Raw genomic sequence first — 16,924 nt, 5'->3', positions numbered from 1 at the left:
AAGGTGGGAATCTAGGGGTGTGGCCTAAGGGATTGTGCTTGTGTCTTTGGCTCTCCCTTGTTGGCTCTCCCTTCCCACCTCCATGATGTGAAGAGCAGAGCCCGCATGCTCTCCCTCAGTCTGCTTCCTGCCACTAAGTCCTGACCTATTTTATGTTTTATTTGGAAACAGGGTCTCACGAAGTCACTGAGAGCCTCACTAAATAGCTGAGGCTGGCTTCAAACCTGTGAGATCCTCCTGTCTCAGCCTCCCAAGTACTGGGATTACAAGCATGTGCCACCACGCTTGGCTAGTATTACAACTTTTTTTTTTTTTTTTTGGTGGTACTGAGGTTTCTAGAAGTCCTTCTAGCTCTAGGCTACAATCCCAGACCTAGTTTATATTTTTATTTGGAAACAGGGTCTCCTAAGCCAGCGCTGCTGGCTTTGAACCTGCACGATCCTCCTGTCTCCGCCTCGCAAGTGCGGGGATTACAAATGTGGGCCACCACGCCCGGCATTTAGTATTACAACTTTTAAAGGAGCATTGACTATTGCAAACATAGGATACCTCTGGTATAATATATGTATAAAATGAAGTGACCAGAAGAATATAGAGTAAAATGTAAATGCTGATATGCTCTGGAATTTTTATCTAATTCTTTATCCTCTTGACTACAAATAATATCCTTTTCTACAAATAAGCCTGCTTCACTTTGAGTGTGTTTATGTGTGTGCATGTGAAGAAGAGAGAGAGAGAGAGAGAGAGAGAGAGAGAGAGAGAGAGAGAGAGAGAGGAAGAGAGAGAGAGAGAGGAAGAGAGAGAGAGAGAGAGAGAGAGAGAGAGAGAGAGAGAGAATTGAACCTGTGTGTGGGGGGTATTCTACCTCTGAGTTACACCCCTACCTTATTTTATTCTTTATTTTGAAGTAGAGACTTGCTAAAATGGGGAGACTGGCCTATAACCTGTGATATCCCTGTCTCAGTCTCCTAAGTATTGGATTACAAGCATGTGCAAACAAGCCTGGCTATGCCTTACTTTCATAATCATAAAAAATAAGCAATCTGAATTTTTATGTAGTAGGATTAAAATTCCCTTTTACTTTTTAGTGAACTTTATTAAATTTTTTCTTTGATTTCTTTTCTTTTTCTTCTTTATTTTGATACTGAGGATTAAATCCAGGGGCATTCTACCTCCGAGCTCCACTAAGTTGCAGAGGGCCTCACTAAGTAGCTGAGGCTGGCTATGAACCTGCAATCCTCCTGTCTCAGCCTTTCAAGTATAGGGATTACAAGTGTGTGACACCATGCCCAGCTTTCTTTGATTTCTAGTAATTGAGCCCAATATTTATTTTGCTATACAAGTCTGATATGGCATTTCTTATGTCCTGTGTCTCATTTTTTAAGCAGTAATGTCCAATGAAGTATGGCATTCTTGTTATTCTAGGTCAGTATTTTCAAAAGAATTGGACCTTAGCTACTTCAGTAAAGTACATGGAGCGAGGCAACAGATCCACCTCTTTTATATTAGTGATGATATAGATGTAATACCACTGCTCTGAATTTTAACTACCACCTATGAACTTTATGGTTCTTCAGCAAGCAAATGTATAACTGCAAAGCTCTCTCTAACTCTCTCTCATTTTCTCTCTCTCCTCTCTCTCTCTTTCTCCTCTCTTTTTCTCTCTCTAGATGTTGAAATATAATTAAATGAGCTTTTAAAAGTGAAGACAATATTCACATAAACCTGGTCTCAAAAAAAGTTTTCAAAAGAGGGAAAGAAGCCGGGCATGGTGGCACATGCTGGTAATCCCAACATTCAGGAGGCTGAGACCAGAGGATCATGGTTCGCGGACAGCCTCAGCTACTTAGTGAGGCCCTCTGCAACTCAGTGAGACCTGGTTTCAAAATAAATAATAAAAAAATAGGGCAGGGTGTATCTTGGAGGTTAAATGTCCCCAAGCTTCCATCCCCAGACCCATAAAAAAAAAAAAGGAAAGAAACAATTCTGCAAAAAATTTCCACATATGTGAAATTACCAATGCCAACCTCAATATCATGTATGGGTAAGTGAGGTAGGAGCCAGAAAGTGCAGCATGCATCGCCCTTTCGCTCTGAATTACATTGTGATGTGAGACAACAACGCATCAATAAAGGTAAAACATAATTATTGAAAGTTTAGAAAGATTACAAACATACCTGTGTCTATGACATGTAAGAGTGTGCATGACATCATTAAATGTGACCCATGTTAGTGGAAAGCAAGGGCATCTCTGGAGTAAATGCCCTCAACCAGGAGGCCAAAAAGGCCCTCCAAAGCCTGGCTCACAGAGCAAAGGGAGACCATTAAATGGCTGAGCGCCCCAGTTCCAGAGGGAACTGGGGTCCCCAGACCTAGGTTCCCAGTGATTCCTCCCAACTCCCACCACCTGAGTTAAGACTAAAGAGCCTTAGGCGGTCACAGTGTGATCTCTGAGGTCAGATTTAAGCCATTACCCTTTTTTTTCCCAGCCCAAGATCCAAAAGTTTAGTTAGGGTGAAGGGCATATCAGGCCAGCCCTAAACCATCTCTTTACCCAATATTCAGCCTGCAGCTTCCAGGATGACCTCCAATTCTCCCATTCTCAGTTAAACTAGAGATTTAAGCTCCTCTCAGGAAACCAACTTTTTCTTTTTGCTGATATCACTTAAAGATTTTTTATTTTTCAACCAGTCTTAGCTAAAATGGTAACTTTAAAAAAGATGTCCATTTTTTTTTTTTTTTTTTCCAAAATGGCGACTGAGGGACACAGCACCTCTCAGTAGCTGAAGTAAATAAAGTTTAAATACGGAGAAAGCAGTGTCTAAATCAACAAAACAAATACATACCAGGAACCAAAACACATCCTGGTACCTCGGCGGAACCCTGAACTTGAACAAGAAGAACAAAGATCGGACACGGGACCTGCTGCAGATACAATCTGACCGCGGACCAGAACGCTGAGCCGCGGGCTGCTTTGGCAGCTGTCCAAGGAGCTGCCTGCCCGATATTTCCACGGCAAGATAATCCGGGAATAAAAACGGACTTAGGACCGCATCCTAAGCAGCGAGCAGCACCCACCAGAACTCTGTCTGCCCACCAGCGACCGGATCACATCGGCACAGAGACTCACACGGATTCCTGCACCAAGACAGGTACCTGAGGGCGCCCTAGTAACTGGGGTCCTAGCGTGTGCGCAGTCGCAGTCTCAACCCCCCACCACGGGCTCAAGCCTCAGAGCACTCTCCTCGCGCATCCTGCCTGTCCCCTACTAGTAATCAGTGCCTGTACACTGTCCTCCTAAATTGGAGCCTGCTTCTGTGGCTAACCCCTGCTACCTTGCCAGAGCCTACCCTCCAGGCTGCAAAAGCACTGGGAGACCCGGAAATCTCCTTGGGGCACCCCCAGCCTCTACGTCCCGCGGGACGCAGAGACCATTGCTGGACACCGCACACTGGACCCTTGAGCACCTACCCTGCACCCCTGGCCCACCGCGGGGTATTCCCAACCTCCTGGTAGCCAGATGCTTAGTTCTAAGTGAGAACACAGCTCAATACACCTTGGAAGAACATACCAGCAGCAATAGACAGCTGCACCCACTCTCACTAGGGTCCAGTATTAACAGTGCATCCAGCCTGCACTCTTGGAATAGGCAGAGCTCTGGCAGTAAGTGTGGCCACCCAGGAACCAGCATTCATTTGCCCAGGGCACATCTTGGGACCACACCGGCTAGCCCAGCTGGAATTTCCAGAGACACAAGAAAATCCATCGGGCCACAAAATCTGCTCAGGACCTCAGGGGGAAGTTCCAATTACACTTTAGTCACTCTCCACCCCTGCTGTAGGGAAGCACAGGCTGGAGGCGAGGGTGGTGAGTGCAGATGTGCTGACCACAGGTTAGAATTTCGCAGAATCTGTGAACTGTACAGAATCAAATAACAGTGAAACCAGACACCCGGACACATAAACCTAAAGCAGCTAAAGGAGAAAAAGGTGTCCAAACACCCAGAGTGACTTAAGAAGATAAAAATAGAGTACAAAGAAAACTAAGAGACATTGGACGGTATCCTGAAAGCTACCAAGCAATCAGATACGCACATATTATATGGACCTGACCCCATATGCGTAAATAAGGAGGACTGTTTGTTTTACTTTTAATGTGGATGTTATGTTTTCTTTTGCTTTTAAAGTGCTTTTGTTTTAGTATGGTTATTGCTGATTTCTTTTTTTTCTTCTTTTAATCCAAACTTCTCTTACTTTAACTTGTTGTTTTATATATATATACATTGGATAGTTTGCCTTATTTTTTTATTTCACACGGCTGCTAGTTCCTTTTATTTTATTCCTCTTCCTTTTTCCTCTCTCTTCCCTTTTCCTTCCTTTTCTTTCATTCTCCTCCTTTGATTGGTTTACCTTCCTTTTTCTTGGATTACATAATAGTCTTGGTATCTTGAGGGGATTCTTTTTTTTTTTTTTTTTTTTTTTTTTTTTTTTTTTTATGTCTGTCTGCTCCTACCAGCATCCCTATTTACAAACCTTCCCACACTAACCTACATACATTTCTCCCCCAAAACTTTTCCCCATAATATACCTCATGGTTTAAAACTCAAAGTATTTTTTATATCCATAACTACTCTACTAACAACAAGAGTCCTAGTAGTTAACTCTCTCTCATTCATAGCAAGTTATTACTTTATCATACTTAAAGTCCTTCTCAACCTAACATATCCTCCACCTAATCTGACTCCTTTACCCATCACCCCAGCTCCTCCCACATCACCCACTTTCAACACTGGAAAGGCTCAGCTGACTGGCCGATACTCCTAAACTCCTAATATTAAGATTTGACTAAACACATTACTCACGAACGATGGGTAGAAATCAGAAAAACAGGACAGAGAACACTGTAAATATGAGAACCAGGAGTTATGAAGAGACAGCAGAAATCACGAATACTGACCTACTAGAAATGCAAGAAGGGGAGTTCAGAATCTTGTTGTTCAATATGATGAAAGGTTTTAAAACAAGTATAGAGGAGGTTAAAGATGAAATAGAAACACTAAAAAAGAATCAGAAAGAGGTCTGGAATGAAATGAAAGAGGCAATAAGTGAAATGAAGACAGCAATAGAAAGAAACTCTGGAAGATTAGATGAAATGGAAAACAGAATATCAATATTAGAAGACAGTACATCCCAAACCGAAAACACAGTCAGCGATATACAGAAATCTTTACAGCAACAAAACCTAAACATCCAGCAATTATGGGATAATATGAAGCGCCCTAATTTACGGATAATAGGCATTGAGGAAGGGATAGAGGTACAGACCAAGGGCATATGTAATATCTTCAAGGAAATAATCTCAGAGAATTTTCCAAATATGGAAAGAGACTTGAATCTTCAAGTACAGGAGGCATACAGAACTCCACTGAGACAGGACCAAAGAAAAACCACTCCACGCCACATAATAACCAAATTGACCAGCATAGAGGCCAAGGAAGGAATCTTAAAAGCAGTGAGAACAAAAGGACAGGTGACATATAGAGGCAAAACAATAAGAATCACCCCAGACTATACAACCCAGGTCAGGAATGCTAGGAGAGACTGGTACGACGTGATTCAGACCCTGGAAGAACATAACTTCCAGCCCAAATTAATCTATCCAGCAAAACTACTATTCAAGATCAATGGGGAAGTCAAAGTCTTTCAGGATAAACAGAATCTCAAAAAATTCATGAATTCAAAGCCAACACTGGAGAAAATTCTTAAAGAAATAAATCATAAGGAAGAAAAAAGAAGCAGACTCCAGAATCAGAGAAGAGAGGAAGTTAATAAGTGGGCCATTTAAGTAAAGAAGAAAGATCACAACACCCAAGAGTAGACAGAACACAAAATGGCAGAAAACAAAAAGCATATTTCAATAATATCACTTAATGTCAAAGGACTTAACTCACCAATCAAAAGACATAGACTGGCAATGTGGATTAGGAAACATAATCCAAACATATGCTGTCTGCAAGAAACTCACCTCACAGCCAAAGACATTCACAGGTTGAAGGTGAAAGGATGGAAAAAGATATACCATGCCACCAGTGACCGAAAAAGAGCAGGGGTAGCAACCCTGATATCCAACAAAACAGACTTTAAAATAAAACACATCAAAAGAGACAAATCAGGGCACTTCCTTTTATTAAAAGGAACAATACACCAAGAAGATAAAATGATAGTAAATATTTATGCCCCAAATGTGGGTGCAACCACATTCGTAAAACAAACCCTTCTGGACATAAGATCCCAAGTAGACCCAAATACAATAATTCTGGGAGACTTTAATACGCCTCTCACACCACTGGATCGATCTTCGAGGCAAAAGATGAGTAAAGATGCTTTAGAACTAAAGGAAACCATAAACCAAATGGACCTAATAGACGTTTTCAGAGTATTTCAACCAGGAACTACAGAATACACTTTCTTCTCAGCAGCCCATGGAACCTTCTCCAAAATAGATCACATCCTGGGACACAAAGAAAATACCAGCAATTTCAAAAAATGTAATATAATCCCATGCATCTTTTCAGACCACAATGGAATAAAAGTAGAAATCAACAACAGGAAACTCGAAAGAAAGTATTCAAATTCATGGAGAATGAATGATACACTACTAAATGACGAATGGGTAAGAGCAGAAATTAGGGAAGAAATAAAGAAATTTATGGAAACAAACGAAAACAGAGACACAACCCACCAAAACCTATGGGACACCATGAAGGCAGTACTAAGAGGAAAGTTTATCGCATTGAGTGCCCACATAAAAAGGATGGAGAACCACCAAGTAAAGAACCTAATGAAACAACTCAAGGATCTAGAAATTCTGCAACAATCCATTCCCAAAGCCAGCAGAAGACGAGAAATCATCAAAATTAGAGCAGAAATAAATGAAATAGAGAACAAAAAAACAATTCAAAGAATCAATAAAACAAAAAGTTGGTTCTTTGAAAAGATTAATAGAATTGATAAACCCCTGGCCAACCTAACCAAAAGAAAAAGAGAATCAACTCAAATTACCAAAATTAGAAATGAAAAAGGAGATATCACCACAGATAGTGAAGAAATTCAAAACATTATCAGAAACTACTTTAAAAATTTATACTCCAATAGATTTGAAAACCTGGATGAAATTGACAGATTTCTAAACACAGTTAACCTTCCTACACTCAACCAAGAGGACATAGCAAGCCTAAACCAACCAATAACAACCAAAGAAATAGAAACGGCAATAAAAATTCTTCCACCAAAGAAAAGCCCAGGCCCAGATGGGTTCCCAGCTGAATTCTACAAAACCTTCAGTGAACAACTAATACCAATACTTCATAACACGTTCCGGGAAATTGAAAGAGATGGAACTCTTCCAAATTCCTTCTATGAGGCCAGTATCACATTAATCCCCAAACCAAATAAAGATACCTCAAGAAAGGAAAACTACAGACCAATATCCTTAATGAACATAGATGCAAAAATTCTAAACAAAATACTAGCTATACGCATTCAAAACTATATCAAGAGAATAATTCATCACGACCAAGTCGGTTTCATCCCAGAAAAACAAGGCTGGTTCAACATACGCAAATCAATACATGTTATTCACCACATAAATAGAACCAAGAACAAAAACCACATCATCATAGCAATAGATGCTGAAAAAGCATTCGACAAAATCCAACACCCATTTATGTTAAAAACACTGCAAAAAATTGGGATAGAAGGAAAGTACTTCAACATCATCAAGGCAATATACTGCAAACCCAAAGCCAACATTATATTGAATGGGGAAAAACTGCAAGAATTTCCGCTACAGTCAGGAACAAGACAAGGATGCCCACTTTCACCTCTCCTTTTCAATATAGTCCTTGAGACTCTTGCTGCAGCAATCAGACAAGAGAAGGAAATCAAAGGAATCCACATAGGAAGAGAGGAAGTGAAATTATCCTTATTCGCAGATGACATGATCCTTTACCTGGAAGACCCAAAGAACTCAACCAAAAGACTTCTGGAGCTGATCGACAAATTCGGCAAAGTCGCAGGTTACAAAATCAACCTAAAGAAATCAGTGGCCTTTCTTTATGCCAACAACGAATCCACAATGAAGGAAACAAAAACAACAATTCCATTCACTATAACCTCAAAACCAATAAAATACCTAGGAATAAACCTAACCCAAGATGTAAAAGACCTCTACAACAAAAACTATAAAACATTAAAGAAAGAAATAGAAGAAGACCTTGGAAGATGGAAAGATCTCCCGTGCTCATGGATAGGCAGAATAAATATCATCAAAATGGCCATTCTGCCAAAACTGATCTATAGGTTCAATGCAATTCCCATTAAAATACCAGTGACATTCTTCAGAGACCTAGAAAAATCAATCATGAACTTCATATGGAGAAAGAAAAGACCTAGAATAGCCAAAGCAATTCTCAATAACAAGAAACACGCAGGAGGCATTACAATCCCAGACTTCAAACTATACTATAGAGCAATAGTAGTAAAAACAGCATGGTACTGGCACAAAAACAGATATACTGACCAGTGGATTAGAATAGAAGATACAGAAACAAACCCACACATCTTTAGTCAATTAATCTTTGACAAAGGGGCCAAACACATACGCTGGAGAAAAGACAGCCTTTTCAACAAGTGGTGCTGGGAGAACTGGCTAGCCATTTGTAAAAAGATGAATCTAAACCCCTATATCTCACCTAACACAGGAATCAACTCAAGATGGATCAAAGACTTAGAAATTAGACCTGAGACGGTGAAGTTAGTAGAGGAGAACATAGGTTCAACACTACAACATATTGGCACAGGCAGTAACTTTCTCAACAAAACCTCCAAAGCTCAGGAAATTAAAGCAAGAATAAACAAGTGGGATAACATTAAACTAAAAAGTTTCTTCTCCTCAAAGGAAACTATCAATAACCTAAAGAGGAAGCCTACAGAATGGGAAAGGATCTTTACCAGCCACCATTCTGATAGGGGGCTAATATCCAGAGTATACAAAGAGCTCAAAAGGCTCTACACCAACAAAACAAACAACCCAATCAAGAAATGGGCAAATGAACTAAATAGACACTTCACAAAAGAAGAGATACAAAGGGCTAATAGATACATGAAAAGATGTTCTTCATCACTGGCCATCAGGGAGATGCAAATCAAAACTACACTGAGATTCCATCTAACCCCAGTGAGAGTAGCAAGCATAAAGAAATCAAACAACAACAAATGCTGGCGAGGATGTGGGGAAAGAGGAACTCTTTTACACTGTTGGTGGGAGTGCAAACTAGTTCAGCCACTATGGAGATCTGTGTGGAGATTCCTAAGAAAAGTGGGAATAGATCCACCATATGATCCAGCTATACCACTCCTGGGTATCTTTCCAAAAGGGTTGAATTCAGAGAAATACAGCAACATATGCATACCTATGTTCATAGCAGCACAATTTGTAATAGCCAAAATATGGATCCAACCCAGATCACCATCAACAGATGAATGGATAGCAAAACTGTGGGAAATACACACAATGGAATTCTATTCAGCCATAAAGAAGAACAAAATTTTATCATTTGCAAGAAGATGGAAAGCCCTGGAAAGCATCATGTTAAGTGAGATCAGCCAAGCACAGAAGGAGAAGATACACATGTTTCCTCTAATATGCCCAAACTAGAAAACACAAAGGATACCAGTAGGACCCCAGATATTAGAGGGGAAATACTAGCTAAGTTTTAATGGAAAGATAGGAGAGGAGAAAGGCCGATCTTGATTAAGGAGCATCTTCACCTGAACATGTGTAAAATTATGAATAAGACATGGTTAACCTGGCCAACCATTGGTGGGGGGGGGGAGAAAACGGGGGCGGGGGGAGAGGGCACCAAATATAGTGTAAATGTATACTATTTATGTTCAATAAAAAAAATTGTTAAAAAAAAAAAAAAAAAAATAAAATAAAAAAGATGTCCAATTAGACCTCTGAGATGTGATTAAATAGTTATTTTCTTCTTTGACAGAATTAATGTTTTAGGACACTAGTGAAGTTTATTTAATGTCATGTATTTCTGTGATAATCTCTGAGACAGTTATCTTTTTACAAAACTAAGGTTTTAAGGTGCTAGTGATATTTACCTAATGTCTTTTAATTCAATTATTAAATTGGAAAAATGCAAAATTCAATGCCTTAGAATACTCTTAATTTCATAAGGTTTAAAATAACACTTAAGTCTTTTAAATGGGTTTTTAAATTGCTAATATCTAAACAACATTATAAAATGCTATTGGTTTTTTTGGTTTGCTTAGATGTAAGAACAATAGACAGATATAAAGAGTGTGTTGGTATAAAGTTTTTGTAACAAAAGGAAATTCTGTAAGACTAAGAAAGCATATTGTAAGGTTTATCCTAAGATTGTCCCAAATGGAAAACAAAGGACCAGGATAGAAAAATCAGAGGGTTAAAGAAAGTTGTAAAGTGTTTGTGAAATGTTTATAAGGTTTATCCTAAGACTGTCCCAAATGGAAAAGAAAGAACCAGGCTAGAAAAATCAGAGGGTTAAAGCAAGTTGCAAAATGTTTGTGGTAAGTTGCATAATGTTTGTGGTATGTTTGTTTGCATATGTGATGAAGATGAATTATTAAAAGGGTGTAGGTGTCTAATGAGCCTACCTCTTGTATATTCCCAAGAGTGCTAGAGTTCAGCAGCAGGGGTGTACTAGGGATAGGAGAGGCTAAAAGATTACTTCTGACAATAAAATCTAGAGACCCTAAAGTCTGTAATAATTCTTTAAAACTGGTTTCAAGATTCTTTACCAGAGAAAAGTTAAAAAAGACTGAGTTGTATCATACAGGGATTTGAAATTTGCCTTAAAAATTAATTCCAAAAATAGCTTGTTAAGTCCATCAAGCAAGCAATCTAAAGGCACAAGTCCAGGTGAAGATTGGCAGCTTGGTTTCACTCATATGCCAGGGGAAACTTTTAGATCTTTTCTGACTGGGACATAATCCTAGATAACAGACTATGTTACCCTATTGACAGCGTACCAGCAAGTTTTAAGTAAACTCCAAACAGTGCCGGAGTAGAAGGGGGTACTTTTGTTTTGTCCAGGTGACCTGGTACTCATCAAATCATCCAAAATCTTTATTCCAAAGCCTATTTCAGGTCCCCACAGTACTAATTTCTGGATTCACATGGCACAAAATAAACTAAATACATCCCACTTTTGTGTGTTTCAGCCTAAGTTATCAAAACAGGTTTTAATTTCTCATTTAAGTGCTATGTTTAGGTTTTCATGGTTAACCTGTATTGTGAGTGTCATCTCATAGGCTGGAAGCTTTCAGACTTCAGATGGTGTTACAGACAGAACCTGACAAAGACATCTATCGACGCCCTTTGGATGGTCATAGAGGCACGTGGCATGGACCCATCTGATTCCCCCATGCCAACTACATACACCTGTACCCTAAGCTGGGGCCCCCTTACATCACCCCTGTTCAGCTTGAAGAAGCTCGATCTAGTCATCACCTTTATTCCTTTGCTATGGGTACATGTATGTAATGATAATGGGAGAAATTAATGGGCAATTAGCTCATGTTAAATGTTTGTAAAATTATAAAAGTCAAAATGTATTTTCTGTATCTACCTTTGGCCTGACAGGTGTCAGGAAGTTACTAGACAGAGGGGGGAATGTACCAGTAGTGGGAAGAGGTTTCCAAAATATATTAATGTACCAGTATTGGGGAAAGATTTCCAATTTTAAAATATATCTTTGGTAGTGAAGAAAGCCAGGAGCATTGGGGATTTCCCCATGGATAATTCGCAAAAGAATAGAAGAAGGCAAGGGTCTTTTGACATTTCTAAAGGGAGGCAAAGTTCCTCAAGGATGTGAGGAAATCCCAGATTCCAGAGAAGCAACTTAACACATTTTGTAGTGTAAGAAAAGGTGTGGGGGGTCTGTGCCTGAGATAGCTGCCCCTCTGCCACAAAAGGGGTGGATCTGGCTGGGTGGAGACGAAACAAGATACCTGGGTTAGAGATAGGGCAGCACATCTACATATCAAAGGACCTGCTGCAGATCTGGCTGACTATAAGAATTCTCCACGTGTTGTATCTTTGGTGAATTCTTTCAAACCCCTACCCCCATGCCACTTCTGAATGGCATGGGACTATAACTGTCTTCTGTATTTCTATCTTTTTAATAAAATTCTTTAAATCTTCAGAAAATAAAAATAAATGTGACCCATGTTAGACACATTTCCTGTTGTACACCGAGAGGAGGATTTATGTCTTAATTTCAAGTATCTTGGATTTCAAAGAAGATCCAAGAGCCTATCTTCTTTTCTTCAGCATTCAGTACGGAGGAAGGAGATGGGCTACATTCCTTTATCATTTTCTTCCCACCCTGCCAACATGGCTATGTGTCACAGGCAAGTGGAGCTTTACATCAGCCTCTTTCTCTCTCTTTACTGTTTCCACTTTCTCCTACACTAATTCACTCTCCTCTCCTATTTTGAAATAAGCAGTGGTGGAATTTTTTGAAAAGGTTCTTACTGTGCCTTTGAGATTAATTCTCCCCATTAAGTGAACACGGATGGAAATAATTAACCTTTCACTTGGTATTAATAGAAAAAAGTAGGATTTCGGTAGCTCCGACCTACTTTATAGGCTATTACTTCTATTGTCTCCATCCCATTTCTTTCCACATGTGACCATCTGGTCTGCCGAATGCAGCTGTTCCTTTGTGTCATTTGCATGATGGCAGGTCCAAAGAGCATAATAAGAGGCAAAGGAAGCCATGCTCATGTCAGAAGGAGAGAGCTGAGTTATGCACCCCAGGAGTTCTCATTTTGAGAAATTTCAGAAATTGCATAGTGTATCACTGCTGGGCAACCTGAATGTTAAATTCATGTTCTGACTTCAGAAAGGGAGTGTGGCTGCAGCAATTGGTGTCTGGGTGAAGAAACCTATTTACAGTATTATATGTTCAAATGGCAAATGAAACTTAATAAGTAGAAATACGATATGCCCTGCCCTTCCTGCACACCTACATTGATCATGGAAAATAAAATCTTGACAATATGGGACTTGAGATCAGGTATTAGATGCACAATCTCTACCTTCTCTGAAATCTTGAAGACTTTTCTGCCCTATGATTCTATACCATATGGAGGAAGAACTCTGCAGCTCATACCCAGAAATTTGGGTTTAAATACACTTTTCAGAAGACCCTGATGCACAATTGAGTTTGAAAATCACTGTCATATTTCTTTAGCCATTCACTTCTACTGTCTTAGATCCAATCGGATGTATGTGTATGTATATATATACACATACACATGTGTATATATACACAGAAACTCTCTCTCTCTCTCTCTCTCTCTCTCTCTCTCTCTCTCTCCATATATATAATTTGCCTTGGAATAAAACTTAGTTTTGAAAAATTTTGAAAAAAAATGATAAAAGGTTTCTCTTCAGCTACAGTTATCCAGGTAATATACACATTATTAGTTATTTTTTAAATCATAACTCACTGTCTTATGTGGGAATTTCTGTAGAGTTTTTGGAGAAAGAAACTGATGAGAAATTGTGCTTCTGTAGAGCAGGAGATCTGTAATGGCCAGCAGTGGTGGACAACTCTGAGAATGAACTTATTGAACCAGAATTATAAAAAAAAAAAAGTAACCACTGTCTGTAGGGCATGTCAGAGAGTTACAAATTGGCCAGTAACACAAAAATGATATTCCAGTTACAATATTATCAATTAGCCTAAGCCACTTCTTCTTTTTCCTATCTTGTCCTCATGATCCTGCCAAACCTTGACTTTTCTTTTTTTCCCCTGAAAATAGCTTATTTATGTCTTTTCTCCTCCGTAAGAGCAGATTTTTCCTTCTAGAATAAATTGAGATCTTTTATAGAAATCCAGAGCAAGTCTTTTGTCCAACTGAAGGGGCAGGTGGAACAAATCCCTGTTACTTGCTTCTTGCAAGTAAAGAGGTTGTTTTTTTCTATAGCTATGACAAATCAAAGTTAAAAAAATACTAGTCAAATTCTTAAGAATCTTCATAAAATAAGCCTTTGTTTTCTTCTAGTAATTTCAAAGTTTCCAGCCTAATTTCTAGATCTTTGGTCCATCTTGAATTGACGCTCATGTAGGTAAGAGATAGGACATAGCAGCACAATTCACAATGGCCAAATTACAGAGCCAGCTTAGGTGTCTAAGAGTCTGCTGATGAATGAATAACAAAGAAAGATTTGTTATATGCACATAATGGAATTCTACTTAGCCATAGAGAACAAAATTATATTTTCACTTATATGTGGAAGCTAGGTAGAAACAGAGAAACTATGACGACTTCATATAAATGAGCAGAAATACCGAAAGAATAGTGGAAGTAGATTTGAGGAAGGAAGGAGGAAGAGAAAAGAAGAGATCTGATGATTGAAACAGTTCAAATAATCCTTTGTTCCTATATGAAAGTACCAATATGAGTGTTAATATTATGTATGGATAGGGAAAGAGCTGGATTAGGACCTGAAGAGAAATACACTAGCTCTATGTGTACATGTATGTCTCTATCACTCTCTGAACTTCACTATTATGTATAATTACAATGCACCAAAAAGAAAGAAAGAAAGAAAGAAAGAAAGAAAGAAAGAAAGAAAAAAAGAAAGAAAGAAAGGAAGGAAGAAAGAAAATAAGAAAGAAAGAGTACCTGGGAGTCTTCAATTATAGCCTTTTCTTTTGGCAAAGTGAAAGAAAATCAAGAACAAATAGAGAATATCTCAAAAAGATTCTAGGGGTCAGGACTGAAAAGGGAATACTTCACTTACTCTCACATTCCACTGGCCAGAATTCAGAAGCATGACCTCATCTATCTGCAACAGAAGCTATGAACATAGCTTAGTTGTGTAAACAGAAATAAAAGAAAGCATGGTTTGGAGAAAACCAGAATTCTTTGTGTAAAACTTTGGGACCAGATGTAACAAAGTCTTTTCCACCAACAGTATCTCTCTCTGGTAGAATGAAAAAGGAGTGTCTCTGAGCTTCTCTCTATTTACCTCACTCCTCCCCCTCCCCCTCCTCCTCTTCCTCCTCCTCCTCCTCTTCCTCCTCCTCCTCCTCCTCCTCCATTTTCTTTCTCTCTCTCTCTCTCTCTCTCTCTCTCTCTCTCTCTCTCTCTCTCTCCTGTATTGGTTCTTTTTGTATTCAAATTGCCACTTGATAAAAATAAATTTTAATCTCATTTGCACTTTGTACAAAGTGACAAAATATCCCAGTAATTTATTTTTTAATATAGATGAAGATGTTGTATGCACTAATTTACTAGTTTAAATCATATTAAATAGATGCTCTGAAAACCCTTTCAGAGGTGTCTACATTTGTATAGGCTTAGAAAATTAAAATATCTTAATGGAAAATTATAATTTACAATGTACCTAGAGTAGAAATTTTTATTAGATTATTAATTTAATATAAAATTAAAATTAATAGCTATTAACTTTATATAAAATACACAAAATATCCTAAACCAGAGTATTTTCTTTCAAAAGATTTCTCTTAAGAAGAAATAGAAAGGATTGTTATGAGGTTAGTATGATGACAAAAAATAAAAATAAACCCTCTTGTAAGCAAAGCATGTTCTTATCTACTGACTAAAATATATATATATATTATATCATATATATGATATAATATATACATATATATATATGATATAATCAATAATTATGCTCAGCATCTTGGCAATAGTTAAGTTTATTGTAATTTTCCTGTATTCCTCTATACTGCCATTAAAAAGCACTAAAATAACCTCAATAACCCCAAACATGTTATTAGTGCTGTGAAGAATGATATGCACAGAGGTATATAGGTCAGAGCATAACCAGTAAAAGGAAAAAAAAACAGTTCCAATAGTTCTATCAGGGAATTAGTTATAGTGGTGATGGAGGAGTTGAAAAACCAAGTGAAAGAGAGTAGACTATCCTAAGAGATTTCAAAAGCAGAAAGGAGATAAGAGACACAAGGAAAGAAGGTCATGTTCCCTGAGCTCAGGGGCCAGGGTCACTCAGTGCCAGCAGACATATTCAGGAGGAGCTGGGCACATAGAGTGTGAAGGGGCTGGGTGTATATCCACAAGTCTACCTGAGGCACAGAGGAAGAGAGAGAAATACTTTGAATTCTTCTCTCTTACCACCCTTCACCATTGATCAAACATGGCCAAAGGGTGGCTGATAGATTAGAAAACCCTTAGCACCACTTTTGTATCATCTCTGGATGATAGAAAGGAGGACAGGAGAATGAATTGGAGTGTTGGTCTAGGATTGGCAGACGAAATGAATGGACCAAGGGCGAGCACCATTCATGCTTAGCAGTCTCCACTGACTTGCCTTACTCAACACCAATGAGCCATGCATGGTCTCTCTCCATGTTGCTTTTTAAAGAGTCACTGCCAGTTCAAAATGAGTCCATGTCTTCTGAGTAATAATGTTCAGTTAGAGGAAATTGCTACCTAAGGTCCCCAAATACATCTTGGAAGTTTGACTTTTAGATCATCTTCCTTGCTGGCAAGGAAGATGGGGAGAGGTGGGGGGCTCAAATATTTAAAAAGTATATTTCAATTTAGAAATATCAAGCATCTTGAAGATCTTCTTCACAAATATCTGAAAATGAACATGGGAAGGAAATTGTGTTCCTTGAGAATAAAAGTAGCAAATACTTTATTCTTTATTTTGGAACCAGGTCTCACTGAGTTGCAGAGGGCCTCACTAAGTAGCTAAGGCTGTCCGCGAACCACGATCCTTCGGTCTCAGACTCCCGAATGCTGGGATTACAAGCGTGCGCCACCACACCCGGCTAGAGTAGCAAATACTTTAAAGTAAAACTGAA

The sequence above is a fragment of the Muscardinus avellanarius genome, assembly GCF_963383645.1.
Source record: "Muscardinus avellanarius genome assembly, chromosome: 14".
NCBI classification, from domain to species: Eukaryota; Metazoa; Chordata; class Mammalia; order Rodentia; family Gliridae; genus Muscardinus; species Muscardinus avellanarius.
Note: the sequence above shows the minus strand (reverse complement) of the source record.